At 41.9% G+C, this 18,272-nt stretch overlaps 1 protein-coding gene and 1 long non-coding RNA gene across 2 annotated transcripts in view; one reads left to right on the top strand and one right to left on the bottom strand.

Moving 5' to 3' along the window:
* LOC109299788 overlaps positions 1 to 5,880 on the top strand; it is a 13,114-nt gene extending 7,234 nt beyond the window's left edge. The window contains exon 3 of the long non-coding RNA XR_002097998.1: positions 5,787 to 5,880. This is a non-coding gene — a long non-coding RNA (uncharacterized LOC109299788). The remainder of the gene's footprint in view (positions 1 to 5,786) is intronic.
* Positions 1 to 18,272, bottom strand: part of PTPRK (protein tyrosine phosphatase, receptor type K) — a 791,004-nt gene that overhangs the window by 603,926 nt on the left and 168,806 nt on the right. The window lies entirely within an intron of this gene.

Raw genomic sequence — 18,272 nt, 5'->3', positions numbered from 1 at the left:
GTGAGTTCTGTTGCATGGGACCCCTCCCCCCCACACTGGGACTTCTGAGACCTAGCATACAGGCAGTCTCCCACCCCCCCCACACACACATAATATACAATAAGACTTTATTTTGAGCTATTATTTAATGACCTCTATACATATTACTCAGAAAAACAAATCAGAGCAAACATTTTTTTAAATAAAATTAAAATATGTTATAGTAATGTTTGATTTTTAGTATACAATTTTTTTTTTTAACTATAATTTGTTTAAATGATATCTACTGAAAAATGTCATGTGTGGCCCTCGACAGCTCACCAAAATTTGTTAAGTGGCCCTCTGCCAAAATAATTGCCCACCCTGTCCCAATAATACCTCTACAAAAACTGTGTTTCATAACAAACTGAATGTAAGTGGTTAGCTCATTTCCCATCTCTGATTAAATAAAGCAAGATCTGAATCATTCGGTAATTTTTAAGTATAGAGTTCCAATGGTAAATCTCAAGTCCCCATTAAAAACATCCAAGAGTTTGAATTCTCAGAAAATGTCTATTTTGGAGGGTATTTATGAACACATTTTAAATTACAAACTGAAGTGGTAAGAACTGGTGTTTCATGAAACTCCCCATTGATCAAGTCTCAAGAAAAAAAAATTGTACCAGAAGGATTTGTGCTTGGAGTTTAACAAAAGAACTAATTATAGCTTAATTTAATTACTGGCTACAGCCTTATTTAAACTAGCTAACCCAAGCACCTGTGAACTTAAATTTTGTAAATAAATATATAATTCTAGCATGAAGGTCCTTCAGATTAGTGCAAACAAACGAAAAAAGATATATCTTATTTTTTTCAAATCAATAAATACAAATATTTGTTTTTCTTATAATTAGGAAGAAGATTTAGGCTTTAATAACAAGCACAATTTAGTATGGCTAGGAAGCAATGAGCAAAGACCCCAACCCAGCAGACGCATGTTAAATTCAATATGCATTACTTTTGTGTGCAAGTATCTGCAGGATTTGAAACAAAAGATAGAAGTGATGGCTAGGATTTTGTTAACCTTAATTTAAACTCTGCTCCTAAAAGTATCACAGTACCACCTTCATTTCATCATTCCTTTAATGCTCATATTATTATTTATTTTTAAAACAAAATGAATTAGCATATAAAATTTGGGCATGCTGACATGAAATAGTTCTTTAACCTGAGGATATGTCAAAAAATAGACAGAAAACCAATAATGGCAAAAGATCATTATGGGTGGGAACAAGGAAGAAAGAAACATAGGAAAAAATGTCCATCAGGAAAAGCCTTTCTTTTTGCACCCCCTCCCATGTCAAAAAAAAAGTGATGGCATTCTTTGGGGTTTTTAGAGTGCTTATAAGTATCCTTTTCAAGTGATCAGATGCACAAGGGCAGATCAAGGTAGAGGGAGAAAAAATTATGTGAGGGCACACCTCCCCAGTAGGCAAGTCCCACCCAGTCGGGGCCCCCCTCAACTTACCCCTGCTCCTGCCTCTGCGGTGCTGTTCCTCATCATGGGGGCCTCGATCTAGTTCCCACCCCTTCCCTCCCCCATGGACTAACCTGCTGGGCTGGGGCACACGTGCATGCATGCGGGCACTCAGCCCCCGCACCCCAGCCTCAGATCGGCTCCAAGATCTACCAGTGGATCAAGATCCACTGGTTGGTGACCACTGATATAGTCTGAGATTCTGAAGAAGGTGCACTGAAAATCTGGATTCATGTAGAGACCATTTGAAAAAGTAGAAGTTGTTATACTAGAGTTTACTTACTCTACTTACTTTTTCTCATTTATTAATATGAGATATATTCTGAATTTTAGAAAATTAACAAACAGAAGCAGTTTTGCCAACTCTCATGGTTGTTGGCATTGCTCTTAAAGTCTACACTTTTGGATTGTGAAAAACTTAGATCTTTCTTTTATATATATAAATATGCACTAAGTTTTTCACATTCCCGAAGCACAGACTTTAAGAACAACTCCAAAAATCATGACAGCTAGCAATACTGCAGAAGTGACCTTCCAAGATGTAAGAGGAATAGTAGCTCAAAGGTAATTCACAATCTTTTCCAAAGAGCAGAGTCTGGGACAAGTCATCCTTACGATAAGTACGATCATCTCTTCATTATAAGGTGCTCAACTAGTGCACATCACAATAGCACACCAACCACCAAAGCCCATCACCGTAGCACTTTACCTGGCCACTGCAACGGGTAGCAGAATGACCACTTTCAGTATAAGGCAGGGAGGGTTTGGCAACCTATGGCTTATAGGGGCAAGGTGGAGGCTTGTGAGAGTTATAGCTCCATGGGCCTGATCCCCTCAGCAGCCTCATGCCCTGCCCTCCCCCCAGTTTCATGGAAGATGCCAGTGCTGCAAGGAAAGGTGTCAGGCTCAACACAGCTACCTGTAATGGAGCCACTGCCTTTCTTGCTGACAAAATGACCTGTATTGATTGCTGCACAAATGGGACAAAACGGCAACAGCTACCCCAGTCGTGGATGCAATAGGGTTCCTATGCCCAGTGGGGGCTGTTGTGTTAACCCCCAGGCTGTTGGCCATTCTGACACCTCTCCCAGCAGCTGCAGCACTTCTGAAGGGTGAGGAGCATGAGGCTAATGAAAAGATCAAGGCTACATTTCTGTTGGAGGCTGCCCAGGAGAGATTGGGGGGAAGTAGGGGGATAGGAAATTGCCCAGCAAGGGGGGGAAATAAGTGACCCGTGGTAGTAACTGGGTCACAAGTGGCATCCCACCACTGTTAAAAGGTTGCTGACCTTTGGGATACGATTTTAAACACCTTGCTTTAATTTAGTATATGTATCAAGTTTCCTCACAATTCCACAAAAACAAATGAGAGAAATAAATAAGAGAAATAGAAATCATAGCAAAAATGGGCTTACCTGTCCTATCAGATAAAAAGAAAATATAAGACCACTCTAATGCAAATAAAAGATTTTAAAATCTTTTTCTTGGAGCGTCATTACAAAATGATTAGTTAGAAGATGCACACAGATGGGTTAAAAGTTGTAAGTTGTAGATAACTGCCTTTCATAATGAATGCAAACCCTTGCTATTCAGTGGACAGTACTACAGTGATGACCATTTTTATCTGTACTTTTTTAAAAAGAGCTACAACGTTGACTTAGTCAAACAGACCATTACAGTAATAAGTGAAAAATAAAAATACCATCTTGTATACATATCCTAAATGCAACTCTAGATTTGTGAGAAACATGATCCTCAACTTTAGCTGCTGGGGGACTAAAAGAAAGGAATGTTACTAACAGAAGGCACAAGACACACCTACCTTTTTCCCCAATTACTTCTTATTAATTTGAAAAACTAACATTTGGACACAAATAGGAGGCCTTACTTAAAATACAACTTTAAGAGGATATCAATTATTTGTTCTGAAAATATCTGTAATTATATTAAAACTCAGACAACTAAGCTATTATTTAAAAAATCCGGGAATTTTCAAAGTAGTTTTAAATTCTAGTTCGGAGCCTTAGATGTGGACTGAGGAATGAACAGGACAGGTAGGGCATGGTAACTGCACAAGGGGCACCTATGCACGTGACAGACCGCTGCTCTGACACATGCTAATTAGCATGTGTCAGAGCAGACTTGATTAATCGAGTCTGCTGGGGTGTGCTAATTAACACGCTCCAGCAGCCTCCGTGTCACATGTATTCAATGTCCTCCCATTTCAAAATGGCAGTGGGGACCCTTTAACTAAAGCTCAAATGAGCTTTAAAGTGCCCCTGCCACCATTTTGAAGCATGGGATGCTGAATACACATGACACTGCAGGCACTTTAATTAAAGCAGCTTTCACAGCCACTCTAATTAAAGCGCCCTCCCCCTCCACCCTGGAGCACGTGTATAGATGCCCAAGGTGCCTGTAAACTACTTTCCTCATCCTTTAATCCAGGGGTCTCAAACTCACTTGGGGCCCCAGGCCAGATCTGGACCACAAGCCTCCTTACAGGCTGGATCCAGCCTGGGGCATGTGGGTTACCACAACAGCCAACACAGCAGCAGGGTGGTCTGGCAGCTGGTGGCAGTGAGTTGGGAGGAAGGAAACTAGGATGGCAGCACAAAGCCAAGCTCACTGCCAACAGCCATGGCCAGAGAAGCAAAGGACCCCATATCCTGCAAGAGATCATTGTCATCGCTTTTGGTTGTTTGCTGGTAGACCAAAAAGCTGGATAGAGAGACTCAACAGGCTAGATCTGGGTCACCGGCTGTATGTTTGACACTCCTGCTTTAACCATTTCCAGGAGCCGCTCAACAGCACCCCAGCTTCCTGGTACACATGGAGCATGGACACTGCATTAATTTGTCAATGCTCATAGTCCAAGAGTTTTCTAGGGAAGCCAGGATCACAAAATACTTTGAAAGCCAGAGCAATACTCTCTTCCCCATAATCTTGTTCTCAAACTAGCCAAGGACAGAAAGAGAGTGTAGTAGATGCTACTGAAAACTGCAAAATGCCAGGATATCCTTCGCCTCTTTGGTGGTCATCCTGGAGCCCTTTACACTTATTTACACATCACTACAGCATAAAAGGAAAAAGCAGGCCTCCATTAAAGAAAAAAAACAATTTTCCAGGTTAATGAATGCTTAAATAACCCTTAAAAACTAATGCAAATATTTTAGAAAAAAATTGTCATAAAAAAAAAAAATCACTTAAGCTGATTTTTCAATTGTTACTAGGATATAAATTCAGTCTTCTTACTCTATAATACATACCAGGATGTCAAGACGACAGCCTTCTGTTCAACTAGATTTATTATACTGCATACATAAACAAAATAGCAACTTGTTCTCTTTAGAGGTGAATATATTGTTTATATTTCTCTTTGTTTTCCCTTCAAATGGGAAAGACTGAGAACTGAATAGTTTGATAATATTATTTTAAGTAATGCCTACCACTTTAAATACAGGACCACTAGTAGTTCTTGTCCTTACCTGGCAGAAAACATTGTTGTAGCATTAGCACAACTTACATCATCCGTGAAGCAATATAATTCAGGCTTTTTGCAAGAGTTATGAGCAAGGCTATTACAATTTTGATTTCACTGACTTCTCAAGTATCATATTTACTTACTTCTACTCATACCTTTTTCTCAATAGGCAGCCCTCCCAAACTGGGGTGCGAGTCTTAAGCAGGGAAACTGATTTTATTCATAATACTAGAATCATGGAGATACTATGGCAAATGACTGTGAAACTTCTTCTGGATCAGCAAGCAGAAAGGGCAGCTATTTTAAAAAGCGAACCCACTACCATTGGCTCAAATGATGATTTCATCAACACTACTAGAACCAGTTTTAAGTCTGACTGAGGAGTTATGGTTCTAATTCAGAGATTGGCAACCAACAGCCTGCAGGCCAAGTTTGTTGTTTGAGAAGAACCCAAAAATAAATGGCCTTTTGTTTCATCATCTTTGGCACATGATCTTCCTGAAACCTTTGTGAGCAGAGCAAGATTTTTTTTACATATCTTTTACTGGACCAACTGTATAGCTATGGGAGATGTTAGACAAGCTTTTGGGCACTCTGTGCTTCTCATGTTTCCTGGACTATCAAGGCTACAACAACACTTCAAGCTTCATGAAAGATCTTAAGCAGGCTCTTAAGGAATCTGAGAGTTGTTGGATGAAGGAACAGTGTGTGTGTGTGCATGCGTGCATGTATGTATAGATCCTTCTTTCCCTCTTCTTCTCCCTCCCCTACCCCACCCAGAATAGCTTGATGTGCACACGTGATGCAGGTGTTGCCTAGGGACAACTAGTGGTGGCACAAGGTGAACTGCCCCTAGTTGTCCCCTGGGAATCAAATGTCCACACACATCTGGATGTGGCCCTAGTGTCAATCAAGAAGACATGCCATACTGAAACAGTCTCACATAAAGAAAGTCCCTGGAAAGGGATGGGCAGGGGACTCTGAGCTGGCTGCACTGTAAACCAGATGAAGTACTCAAGTGGCCCTACTGAGCAGTCCAAAGTGATAGGTCAAATGCTAATGTAATAGGTCAGGTAAAGACTGAAGTCAGGTATTTCATATTTCTCGACCACATCATCTAACATCCTGTGTAGAGGCAGAGAGCCTGCAAGATGAATGAAATGCAGAAGGTTATTTGTGCTTACATAGTGATTTCAGAGTTGCTCAAATGCTCAGTGTGTCAATTGGAACACTGGTGCCTGGAAACTGGTAGGCTTTGAAATTTTTATGCTGGTATGAAAGTAAATAAATGTTAGAGACATTAGAATGCCTCTGGAGTCCTTTAGCATAGGGAGATGAAAATCCCAACGCCTTCAAATGGCCAATCTTTTACTGTGGGGCTTGCACTTCTGAAAAACAGGGTCTTGTAAAACCAAGAGTTCTGTTGCCACAGCTAAATCCATCTGCAGAGATATCTGCATCCAAAGCCACCTGTAAGAATGCCAGCCACTAGTTGGACCGCTAAAAACAGGAACAAGAATTCTTGTGTAGGGAAGGATGTCTGCCAGTGACTATATTAATTTGTGCTGCTATGGCAATCCAATGGTACCTGTTAACTTATGACCTTCAACTGTACACTCAAATCCAAATAGGATCTCTTTCCAAAATGGTCCATTCAGTGCCTCTATCTTTGAATTACTTAGTCCCTTCATTGAAGGGTGTCACCACTAAGGAAGACAGCACCGGGAAGAAATACAGTATAAGGCTTGTACTCCTCCATCGATGAGGCTCAGTATACCTTACCTACTCTCATTACAACTATTTCTGGCTCTGACAAGTATCTGAAACACAATTAGCTATAGGGAAGAATTAATTGAGAAATTTGAGAGGAGCAAATAGTAGAATTTCAGAATTATTTTTCCCTCCTCAACACTGTAAAGTTAGTAACAGCTTAGCTATGCCCAGGCAAATCTTCCACTGCTACAGGATAACTGTTTTTACAAAACTGATACGATTGGTGTGGATTTTCTGCTGACCTCATCAGAAGTGCTGCAGCAACTGGTGGCCCTGGAGATGAACTCCCAGCTGTGCCTGAAGACCTGTGCTCTCTTCAAGTCCATGGGCTAGGTGGTGGGGTTATAGAGAGGTGGCCTGTCCCAGCCCGTGGTGGAAACAGTGCCACTTCATGGAGGGCAACCATGTGCTGGTGATGTCTCGCAGGTGACCAGAGACTACCTGGCCAAAAATCTACCTGATCAAATTGGACCCTAACCACTTTGCTTTCCAGCTAGTACAGACCCTCATCCATTAAAACAGCACAGAAGCATGATCGAGACAAGGAGCATACCCAGGGCATGCTAAATTGGTGCAGGAGTGGGATGGCTGCCACTCCTACTGGGATGACTGCATGATGCTGATGAACCTGGTGTGGAAGCAGCTGGGCCTGCACTGTAGTCCCATAACAACTATGCAGATGACCAAGCAGAAGAGCTGCACATACACCAGCATCTGCTGCACCAACACAAAGTTGCCCCCCAAGACTGGCCCTCTGGCATCTGGAGAGCCAGGTTGACATGGAGCAAGCTGCCCACCATCTGTCTTTCCTGGGTGTCACGAAGCTGAAGTATGGGCAGGTGCCATGGGCATCAAGCTGGTAAAGGACATCTAACCATGCCACCTGCACTTTAAAATTATTTCCCAGGACCAGTGAGAAAACACTGACCACCTGGGTGTTGGGCTGAGATGGGGCAATGCCATAACTGCTTATGGAGTATGTGGCAGGCACAAACCATGATGCTGACCTGGCACACGCTCACTGCCTTTGGGACCAACAACAGGCCCACATGTGTCTCCTGCTTCATGGAGATGGTGGCCAGCACGCCCAACTGCCTGCCACACAATTGTGAGATCTAACTGGTGTGTGCCACTTACCAGCACTGCCTGGGATGCAGCCTTACCAACAGTATTTTCAACATGAAGTTCAAGCTGACAGTGGCCAGGCCCCAAGCTCATCAAGATCAACCTCTGCATGGGTAGCTTCTACCTGCATGACTGGATCCACAATTTCCTCAATTTGGAGACCACGCTAGTAGCAGTCATGGTGGCCTGTGGCATGGCACCCCTGCTACCTGCCTAGTCCTGGCCCCACACCCACCTGGTGGACATCATGTATGTGGTGTCACAGCACCTGCAGGCCCTCAAGTCTACTGCCAGCCTGGAGACACTGCAGGCACTGCACAAGTGCAATATTGTCTGCCTCAACCTTCTAGATGACAAGGACATCTCCAGCAAAGAGCCCTACAGCAATGTGGCCTGTGCTGACCCCAGCTGCCACAAGACCTGACCCCAGTAGCTCACTTCCTCTCACTTCAATTAGCCCCTAAGGGGCTTCCAGAGATGGCCAAGACCCCATAAGACCCTGACCCTCCATCCCGGTATCTCTTTCCCCCACAGCGAGGACACCAGGGATTCTAGAGGACAATGAGTTATGTTTCTCAAATGAGTTAAAATAGACAAATCCTCATTTTAAAGCCAGCTCCATATTTTCTTATAGGACTTGCAAACTCTCAAATTATTAAACAGACGTTCTGTAGATAAAAACCTGGTGAACAGTTGCACATATCAAAATGTTTGACTTCAAGGAGTTTTACCGTCAAAAGTAAATACACATACCTTCCCAATTTATCCTGTGTCTACATTAGCATTTCATGTTTTTTGGCTATCATATCTGTATAAGTGAATTTTCAGAAGATTTTTATTTTTTCAAAAAAAAAAAAAAAATATTCTGGAGAATAACAACTCAGTTAATACTCAGAAAACCCTATGGACTGAATCTGAAGAAACAAATAGAGCTAGGATTTATATCTTTTTTTTTTTTTGCTTAGCCTTGCAAAATATTGTTTTGTTAAAAAACATGGACATAATCATTGTCCTGTATTTTTATTTTGTTGCTTATATTTATTCCATTAAGCTTGATTGATAGTATATTTATTCCATTAAGCTTGAAATTGTGCAGAAATAAAAATAAATGGACCTTACCATAATCACTTGAGTAGTATTTCAAACCAGACATTATTTTGGAAAATATTTTAAGATAATTTCACGTTCTGAAGAAAACATAACAAAAATGCAATCTATTTAGGATTTACACTACATTGGCATCATTATTATTACATAATTATAGGTCTAAAATGTTAGTTGCTATAACAACTTGGAAATGCTCTACCTTCATTACAGTCATTTGCTCTCTCTCCTTATGCATGCTGATTTTTAACAGCAACTTGCTCCTGAAGAATTCTTTACTGGGCAACCTTATTTGTTAAAACTCCTGCTGTGTCAACCTGTGTCCTGCAGGTTCCACAGACAAATCATCGTATCTTGCTCAGAAGAGTTGCAAGATGTACAAACTCTCTTATGAACAGAGTTCCTGATTTAATTATAATCTCTACCCATGGATGGCAGAAAAGCAGCAATTTCTCTAGTGCAACTGCCATCTATATCAAAGGTAGACTTCACAACTTAGACTTTAATGAACAAGAATAAAATGACAACTGCAATCCTCCCAAATACAGCCTATTTCAAAGGCTATATCAAATCACATACAGAATGTGTTTCTCAATTATCTTTAAGAGTATCTACCCAAAAAAGACAAACCCACCCTTTTCTTTCTATTGCACTGCCCTCTCAAACCTGAGACCCAGCTTTAACTTTTGGCATTAGCAGACTAGTAAAACAGCATCGGGGGGAGGGAAGGAGTGTGGGGGCACTGAGAAAGATGCCAAATGGCATGAAAGACTTCCTTTGGACTGCAAGAATTAAAAACAATGGTGACCAAGTTAAGAATGGTATATTTTATTTGGAGTCTGGCATCCATTACAAATATGAACCTAAGGCCCTTGATGCATGTTCATATAAAGGCACCAGGGGATCTGATCCCTAATCCCCAATCCAAACAAACTGCATCTCCAGTAATGCCACACGTGCATCATACCCACCTTCCTTTTGAGGAAAAGGAGGTTTCAAAGAGCTACGATCTTGCTGTTTCTAGTATCCAGGAAAAACAATACTACTCGTATCAAAGAAAGTTTAGTATTACAGTGAGAACTGTATCAAAGGAAGTAGTTCAAAGAGGAATATTTCTGAACAGAATGTTTTATTAAGGCAAATTAGCCACAACCTCGCCAAAAGAAATCTACAGCACTTTAAGCACAGGACAAACCAAAATTAATTTATAACTGAAAGTTATTTCTCTTATCTTGCTGTGATTATTTTCCCCAACAGAAATAGCTGGCGGTCTACTACATTAGTAAGCAGCCAATATTAGGATGCCAGTCTCAATCGGACCTTCCAGGCTTGTACCCAATTAGCTACCTCCAACTAAGGAATACTGAAGGTGGATTCCATGCTTAGAATGGTTTTTGCCAGCTGAAGAATCCCAGGCAGGCTAGACTGCTTTAAACCAAACTAATTTAAATCACTGATTTAAATCAGCAAGCCAAATGCTGGATTTAAATAATTGATGTTTATCAACTTTCCCACTGTATATATTTTTTTGCTTTTTTAAAAAAAGGTGTATTTTCATTAATTGATATAATAAAACATGTTGTTTTTCAACTAAATCTCCAGTTTTACAGTAGATTAGGTACATATGTTTCTTAAATGCAAACTAAATAGAGATATCTAAATATATCTGTATATATGTGACGGGCTGGCTGGCAGTGACCTGGCCCAGGGATTTTGAAAGGGCAAAAGATGATTGGAGGACTTGAGATTCCCTTTCCTCACCAACCTGGCAATGATTTGGGCCAGGGGCTTTGAAGGGGTAAAAGATGATTGAAGGACTTGGGATTCCCTTTCCGCACCAATCAGGCCCCAGAGACTCACCTCTCCCCTCCCCCCCCATGTCCCGATTAGCCCCTTGGGTCACCTGGAGGGGGATAAAAGGGGCAGCGTGGGCTGACTCAGGGGAGAGACCAGCAAGGGACAACAAGGAAGGAGCTTCACAGAGCTGGCAAGAGCTGAGCCAGCAGGGAAGGAGCAGTGCCCTGGAAAAGCCTGAAAGAGCAGGACCTGCAGGCAGCAGTGGGACCCTCAGCAGCGTGGCATGCAGCCGGCAGGAAAGGCTCCCCACTGGGCTCCAGGGTCCCCAAGGAGAGGCTGCAGCCAGCAGGAGAGGCTCCCCAGCTCCAGGAAGGATCTGAGTAGCGACCTGAAGGGTTCCCAGCTCTGCTTCCAGCTCCTCCAATCAGAGGCCAAGCACCTGACATGAGGCCGGTCTCCAGGTAGGGCCAGACCCCTAGCAGGCTGGAGCAGTGCCACCAGTGGTGGCTGTGTGGCAGCATTCCTGCCTACCACATGGGAGATCTGGGTTCAAGTCACAGCTGAGGTGACTTGGGTTGAGTGAGATAAAAAGAAGCAAATCTTCTTGCAGTGGAAACAGGCCATTGTGCTTTCTCCCCCTCCAGGTACCAAGGCCCTATGTTTCCTTGTCATTTGACATTTTGCGCCTTTTTTATATTTCACCAACCCATATTATTTGTTTCCTAGTTTCTAGGGTCAGAAGGGACCTGAGCAGATATCGAGTCCGACCCCCTGCCATGCCAGGAAAGAGTACTGGGGTCAAACGACCCCAGCAAGGTGCTCATCTAGCCTCCTCTTAAAGACCCCCAGGGTAGGAGCCAGCATCACTTCCCTTGGAAGTAGGTTCCAGATCCTAGCCGCCCTGACTGTGAAGTAGCACCTCCTGATATCTAGCCTAAATCTACCCTCTGCCAGCTTGTGACCGTTATTCCTGGTCACTCTTGGTAGTGCTCAGGGGAACAGGGACTTCCCCAGTGCCTGCTGGTCCCCTCTCTGACTAGTTTGTTCTGTTGTTTGAGCTTTATATTTTGTTAACCCTGTTTTGTCAGTGATTGTAAGTGTCTAACCTTTGTTGAATCCTGCCCCCTTGGGGCGTTGTAGTGTCTACTATACCCTCTGATTTATGCCTGTTATGTTCCCAGTAGTAAAAAGTATATGGTTAAGTCCCCATTGGTGGTCTGGCTCTGCTCTATAGGGGAGGAGAGTCCCTATACCTCCCACAGTGCTTGTGCACCTGCTTTGATCCCTACAATTGGAGACGGGGTACCTCTTGGAGTACCGCCCAAGTTACATATAGATAGATATCCATCTAAAGACAGATGATTAGATTAATTGATCAATCTAGTTTGGGGACTTAAGAAACACATGTACCTAATCTACTGTAAAAACTATAGATAGTTTGATAAATATCTTAAAAATAGATACCTGATTTGGATTTTTAGAAATTCTACATTTTAGTATGCTAGAAAATGGTGAAATACATATTTCTTGTTTAGGCGATTATCTTTTGGCTCATATTTATATCAAGTTCCATTAAAATGGCAACTTGAATTTAATTAAACACACTAAACCAGCATTTCAAATTTATTAAGCGAAACTTTAAAGTTTGGGATACACAAAACTTTTTTTTTTTTTTAATCAAAACAGAGCACATTTTAACTAACGAATTTATTAAACATTAGTATTAACTGTTATAGTATTAGAAGTAGGAACTGTGGTTAGTGAATTAAACCAATTATTTCAGGTCACCCTAGGGAAAATTTTCTAAAATGCTTCAGTGAAAGTCACATGAGCTTAAATTCCTACTTGCCTAATTCTCTTCAAAATGAGGCAGTCATTTATTTTACATAGGTTGTTTTGAAAAATTTTATCCCTTTCAAGTTTTAAGAATTCATCAATCTCCCTTTTTATTCATAAATTAGAAAGAGAAAAAAAACAAAGCTTTCCTGGTTTTTCAGCTTCCAATCAATTTTTCAGCTTTGATTGAACAAATCCAAATGGAGAAAATGCTCTTCCAGATTTGCAAGAGAAGCACCTGCTGATAAAGGCTGGTTTAGCACTTCAACAAACCCTGGTTCCAGATGCTTTGCTACCAGTTCAGTGGCGTGACTCTAAAACATCCTCAACCAACACGTACTGCTTGAATTGTTTATCTCTGGCCCTGAAATTTATTATGGTTGTCATGACTGATGAGTGATTAGTAGATGTTTGTATTAGATTCAAATTTCATTTTAAGATTAGTTTCCGTTAAAAAAATTAACTAATTATACTTTAAATTCAATTCTTAAACACACTTAATCCCAGCCAAGAGTGTGGGAATAAATCCAAACTACTTGCTTCATTTCTCAAAATTAACCAAGGGCAGCAGAAGGATGCTTCTCTTCATATACCTGCTTTCAAAGCAGCTAGTATACTTCTTACACATAAAGAATGCGTCAGGAAGCCTACTAACCTACTTTGGAGAAAGAAGAAAGAAGCTCCCTTGTAAAGCTGTAGGTTAACTGATACACACAAATTACAGCATGACAGCCTGCTGAAAGAGACTTTGGACTTCAAAAATGCTTTCACTGGAATGAAATTGATGAACAGACTCCTTCATTTATATTTCAAGGGTCAATTAAGAACTCTGCAAATGGCTACCATCTAATCAAACTGAGAGAAGAGTAATAATCGAGTCATTAATTTTTTGATAAGCAGTGGGCAAATATGTATGAAAAAGCAGTTGTCAATTCTAACACTTCAAGCTTCCTTAGTGAATCATGGAACAACCTTTCTTCCTCTGTTAAGTATATCTGGAGATATTTAAAGGAAGAGACTGAAGTGGAGGAGTTACCAGTATAGTGCCTTTGAACAAAATGTTCAACAACATGAATAAACAAACTGATGGAAAGAACTGAACTACAGTGGCTTTGCAACAGCCTTGATCTTGTACTACATGACCTTGCACCAAGGGAGATTAGATGGTTTAAAGCATACTTTTTTTGGTTGTTAAGAAACAGTACAGAACAAAATCAAGGTTTATCAGACAAAAGGTACTTAGCACAAAAATAAGACTAAAAATAGTTACCATTCTAATTAACACGGAAGGTCAAAGACAAACATCATTATATGTAATTTTGATTCATATTATAAATTTCAATCAACTACAGTGGAGTTAGAAAAACATGCAGATTAGGTTTGGATTTTATTAAAAATTATTTAAATCTATTTGCTTATTTAAAATCTGCTTGCCTATCAGAGCTGCAGTAGGATGAATTAGGATTCATATTTCAAGTGGAGATATTTGATTTAAAGGCCTATAGCTTTTCAGATCTTCAAAGAAAACTGATAGGCTGATAAAACATTGCAGAATGAAGGCTTTGTTGCTGTAAATCATCAATTAAAAATAAATTTTAGTTAACGTTTAGCAAGAAATACCTTCTCTAATATTCTTGGGAAGGAACTGGGAAGAGAATAGCAGTTTATCATCAGGTTGCTTCAGTACTAAAAATGTTCAATACCAAAGCGCACTGATTTCCATTTATCTTTAAATAATTTTTAAAAATGTTTATTAACATAATAAAGAAGTAGGGCTAGAAGGGACCTCACAAGGTAAGCTAGTCAGCCCCCTGACTTTAGTCTCTGATTAAACCATCCAACCAAACATCTGTCCAACTCCAACCTGCTTTCAAAAACTTCCAAAGATGGAAATGCCACAATTTTCCTAGGCAACCCACTCCAATGCTTCAACCACCCTGAGTCAGAAAGTTCATCCCAATCTCTAACCCAAACTTCCACCACCACCAGTGCAGCCCAAATCTACCACTCCCAGTCTTATCCAAACTTGTTTAAATTAAGTGTAAAATTAGCGTAACAAAAATTACACTGGGAATGGTGACTAAATAAGACCATTTGGGAATGAACTAGCAAAAATTCTAGCTGGACACCAGGCCTTCATCCAATCACAAATGCAGTCTCTAGTATTTTATACATCATTTTGCAACCTGTGGGCCATGATCCAAAAGCGGCTGGCAAGAATATATGAAAGGGTCACAAACTTTAAAAATGAGTTTCTCCTTTAAAGGAAAAAATGTGGGGAACTGTGGGTTTCCCTTTGCAGGATGGCAGAATATCAGCCTGTAAGGGACTGCAGGGAGTGGGAGGAGGGCAACCAGGCAGGAGGCACCATATGCATGAGCACACACGCATGTGGCAGTGAGGCAGTGTGGAAAGCAGCTCCTGCAGCTAAGTCTGTGGGGCGGAAGGGGAACACATCAGGGGGCATGAGGGGGGTACTGGTGATATGTTGGGAGGGTATAAGGGGGCATGTGCCCCCCACCCCAATTTGTGCACCCATAGTACGCACAAGGCTGCAGCCTGGCCAGCCTGGCATGGGCAGGAGCCACCTTCTTGTTGCTGCTGTCGGTAGGACCCCTGCACCAGCTATGTTGCCAGCAGCATGAGAAGTAAACAAGAGGGGATGGCAGGGTGGGAGGAAAGAACGCTGCCCCCACCTCCTCCCACTGCCAGACACTCATATGTAGGGCCATGGCTCCACCCTGCTGCCAGCCCCAGCCATCACTGCTGTTCCCCTCAGACAGCAGCTCTACCCCAGAAGGAAGGTGGAGTAGCAGGCAGTGCAGATGGCCTAAGGGGAGCAGCAGCTGGGCTCTGGCAACAGGATACAGCCACAGCCTGGTGCACAAGTGGCAAGAGAAGGTGAGGGAATTACAGCACCCATCTCCCCATCCATTACTCCTTGCGCCGCTGGCAGTGTGGCTGACACAGAGATCCTACCAGTGGCAGCAGTAGCAACAACCAGTTTTGCAACCCCATTCCACCCTCCTGCACTGGGTCCCGCTTGCTAGGCTGCGGAGGCAGCTCCTGCCCATTCTGGTCCAGCCAGGATGTAGCCCCATGCTCGCTGTGTACACACAGATCTGGGGGGGCATATGGCCCCCATACCCCTTTCCAGCCCACTCACCAACCCCCAGCCCCACTCATTGGGGAGCTATGGCCTGGGGTAGGGGACAACCATCAGGAGTGAGGGGCATCAGCAGGGCTGGGAGGTCAGCAGCTGTGGGTTGGGAGTGAGGGGCACTGGCAGGGCCAGGCAGCTGCTCTCTATTTAAACTATTTACTGGGTCAGGAATGGCCACCAATGTTTGCAGGTGGGTTCTGGTACAAAAAAGGTTGAAAACCACTGCTTTGGATGATCTAGCTTAGAGGTAGGCAAACCCCAGAACAGGTGCCAAAGTGTGGCACATGTGCCTGTAGGTGGATGGCAGGGAAGGGGCTACACGGCAACACAGATTGGTCCTGTTGTGGCTCCCCTGTGATCTGCCCCTTGCATGCCAACGTTTTGAAGTTGCACATGTTTTTGACACTCTGCCCAAAAATGTTGCCAACCCCCGATCTCTCTTAATGGTTCTCAACTTTTTTTGTTTGTTTGTTGTTTGTTTGGGTTTTTTTGCCAAGACCAAGCTGTAAACACTGATGGCCAGTCCTGACCCAGTAAATAGTTTTAAGTAGAAAACACACAAGTATTTTGGCCTCAAAATACTTATTACACACTACAAGTTAAAGCAGCTCAACAATCTTCAATTTAAAGACAGAAATCAAAATCAACAGGAAAATATTAACAGCAATATCAACATATGGCCCTCCATTACTCCCAGTTCAGTAGGTCTCTATTTATAGCATTCACCAGCCAAACACAAAAACTGATAAATAATAGTAGATTGAAGTAGCTATTACAGAACAAGATATATATAAAATAAAGCTTAGTTACAAATACTGGCAAACTAAGCAGATACATGGTTTACTGAAGTAGGTCTACAGTGCCAAACTCACCCTCCCTCTCTCTCTTGCTTCTCCCCCCCTCCATTCCTCTAAAGAGGGCATACGCATGTACCCATTCCCTGTGAATTCATAGATATATACTTTAAGAGAAAGGAGAACATTATGATCATCTAAACTGAACTCCTGAACAACACCAGCCAAAAACATCTCACTCAATTTCTGCAACAAGCTCAAAATTTGAGCTATAGCACATTTTTTTGGAAAGAAATCCAGTATTATCATAAAAGATGGATCAAAATAGAAAAGCCATCCCATATCTAGCCAAGATTTCAAAGGTTAATTACACTCACTGTTAAAAATGTGTGCTGTATTTCTAGTCTGAATATAACTTCATCTTCCAAACACTGAACAGTGGTTGTACTTCTGTCAGCTACATTAAACAGCCATCCACTATTCAATCTTATTTAACATGAAAATACTTGTAGACCATGACTAACTCACCTAAAAGTCTTCTTTTAAATAAACTGAATACTGTATTTTCATGCATATGACATGCTTCAAAATAAAATACACACCTAGTTTTTGAAAGGCAGAAAGAAGGAAAAAATATGTTTCCTTGAAATACTGGCAAATACAATATTTTCTGAAGGAAAAAAACAGGTTGCTGCAATCCAGAGGGGGTAAAACACTGTGGCTGCTATGTTAAATCCCTAGCTTCAGAGCACTGCTAGGGCTGCTGGCTAAATCTAAATGTCAACCCTTCTTCTCTTTTGAAGGTGACCTGGGTGGGAAGCCAGTTGTATCAATAAAGTCAGCTAAGGACCCACCCACCTGATTCAGCAGGATCCTCTACCCTATCACTCAGGGCTCAGCTCTATGTTAGAAATACAGCTTCTACAGCATGAACCTCTGCCAGGGAGAAGAGAAGGTGTCCACAAAGTCAGCAGCTTGGGAGTCTCATGTGCTCACTATGTTGCCCCTTTTGCAGCACATGCAACATTAATTCCTCTTTCCCAGTTCCTCTATTTTGAACTGAAGATGCAGCTATTACTGTTTTTCCTCACTTAAAATGTGCAACCCAAGCTCCAGCAGCTGATTTTGGGGAGTAACAGGTGCACGTTGTATGCAGTACAGTCCAGTAGTCTCACTATAATAAATGTTTTTCAGAACTTTAACCATTTTTTCTGCACCTTCCCGATGTGTCATTATTTTTTTGAAACATGAACACCAGAAGTGAACGTTATATCTCTGTACTGATGTCACTAATTCTATATACAGAACTAACAACACTTCCTTACTCATAAGTTATACCCACAAGAACATGAATTCTTAGCTATCATGACACTTCCTCCCTCGCACATATTTCAGAGCCACTCCTTTCCAAGGCAAAGGTCACATGCAAGAATTACATTTCTACTAGGCAGCAAGTATTCGCTTCGGATTTGGATTTGGCCAACTCGGGGGGGAAGGCGGAAATCAGTGATTTGATTCGGAGTTTTGAATCACTGTCCCAACTCGATTCAGTAGAATTGGATCCAAAGACTCAGCACCGCTTTGGAGGTTTGGCCATAGACTAAACAGGCAGCTGTACACCGGACTACACTGCACCTCACTACACTGGACACAGCTGCCTCCAGCTGGTAAGTCTGTTGTGGTGGGCAAAGAGGGGAAGAAA

This window comes from Gavialis gangeticus, unplaced genomic scaffold, assembly GCF_001723915.1.
Source record: "Gavialis gangeticus isolate Ggan-Ray unplaced genomic scaffold, GavGan_comp1, whole genome shotgun sequence".
NCBI classification, from domain to species: Eukaryota; Metazoa; Chordata; order Crocodylia; family Gavialidae; genus Gavialis; species Gavialis gangeticus.
The sequence above is the reverse complement of the archived record's forward strand: the minus strand, read 5'-3'. Positions and strand labels throughout refer to the sequence as shown.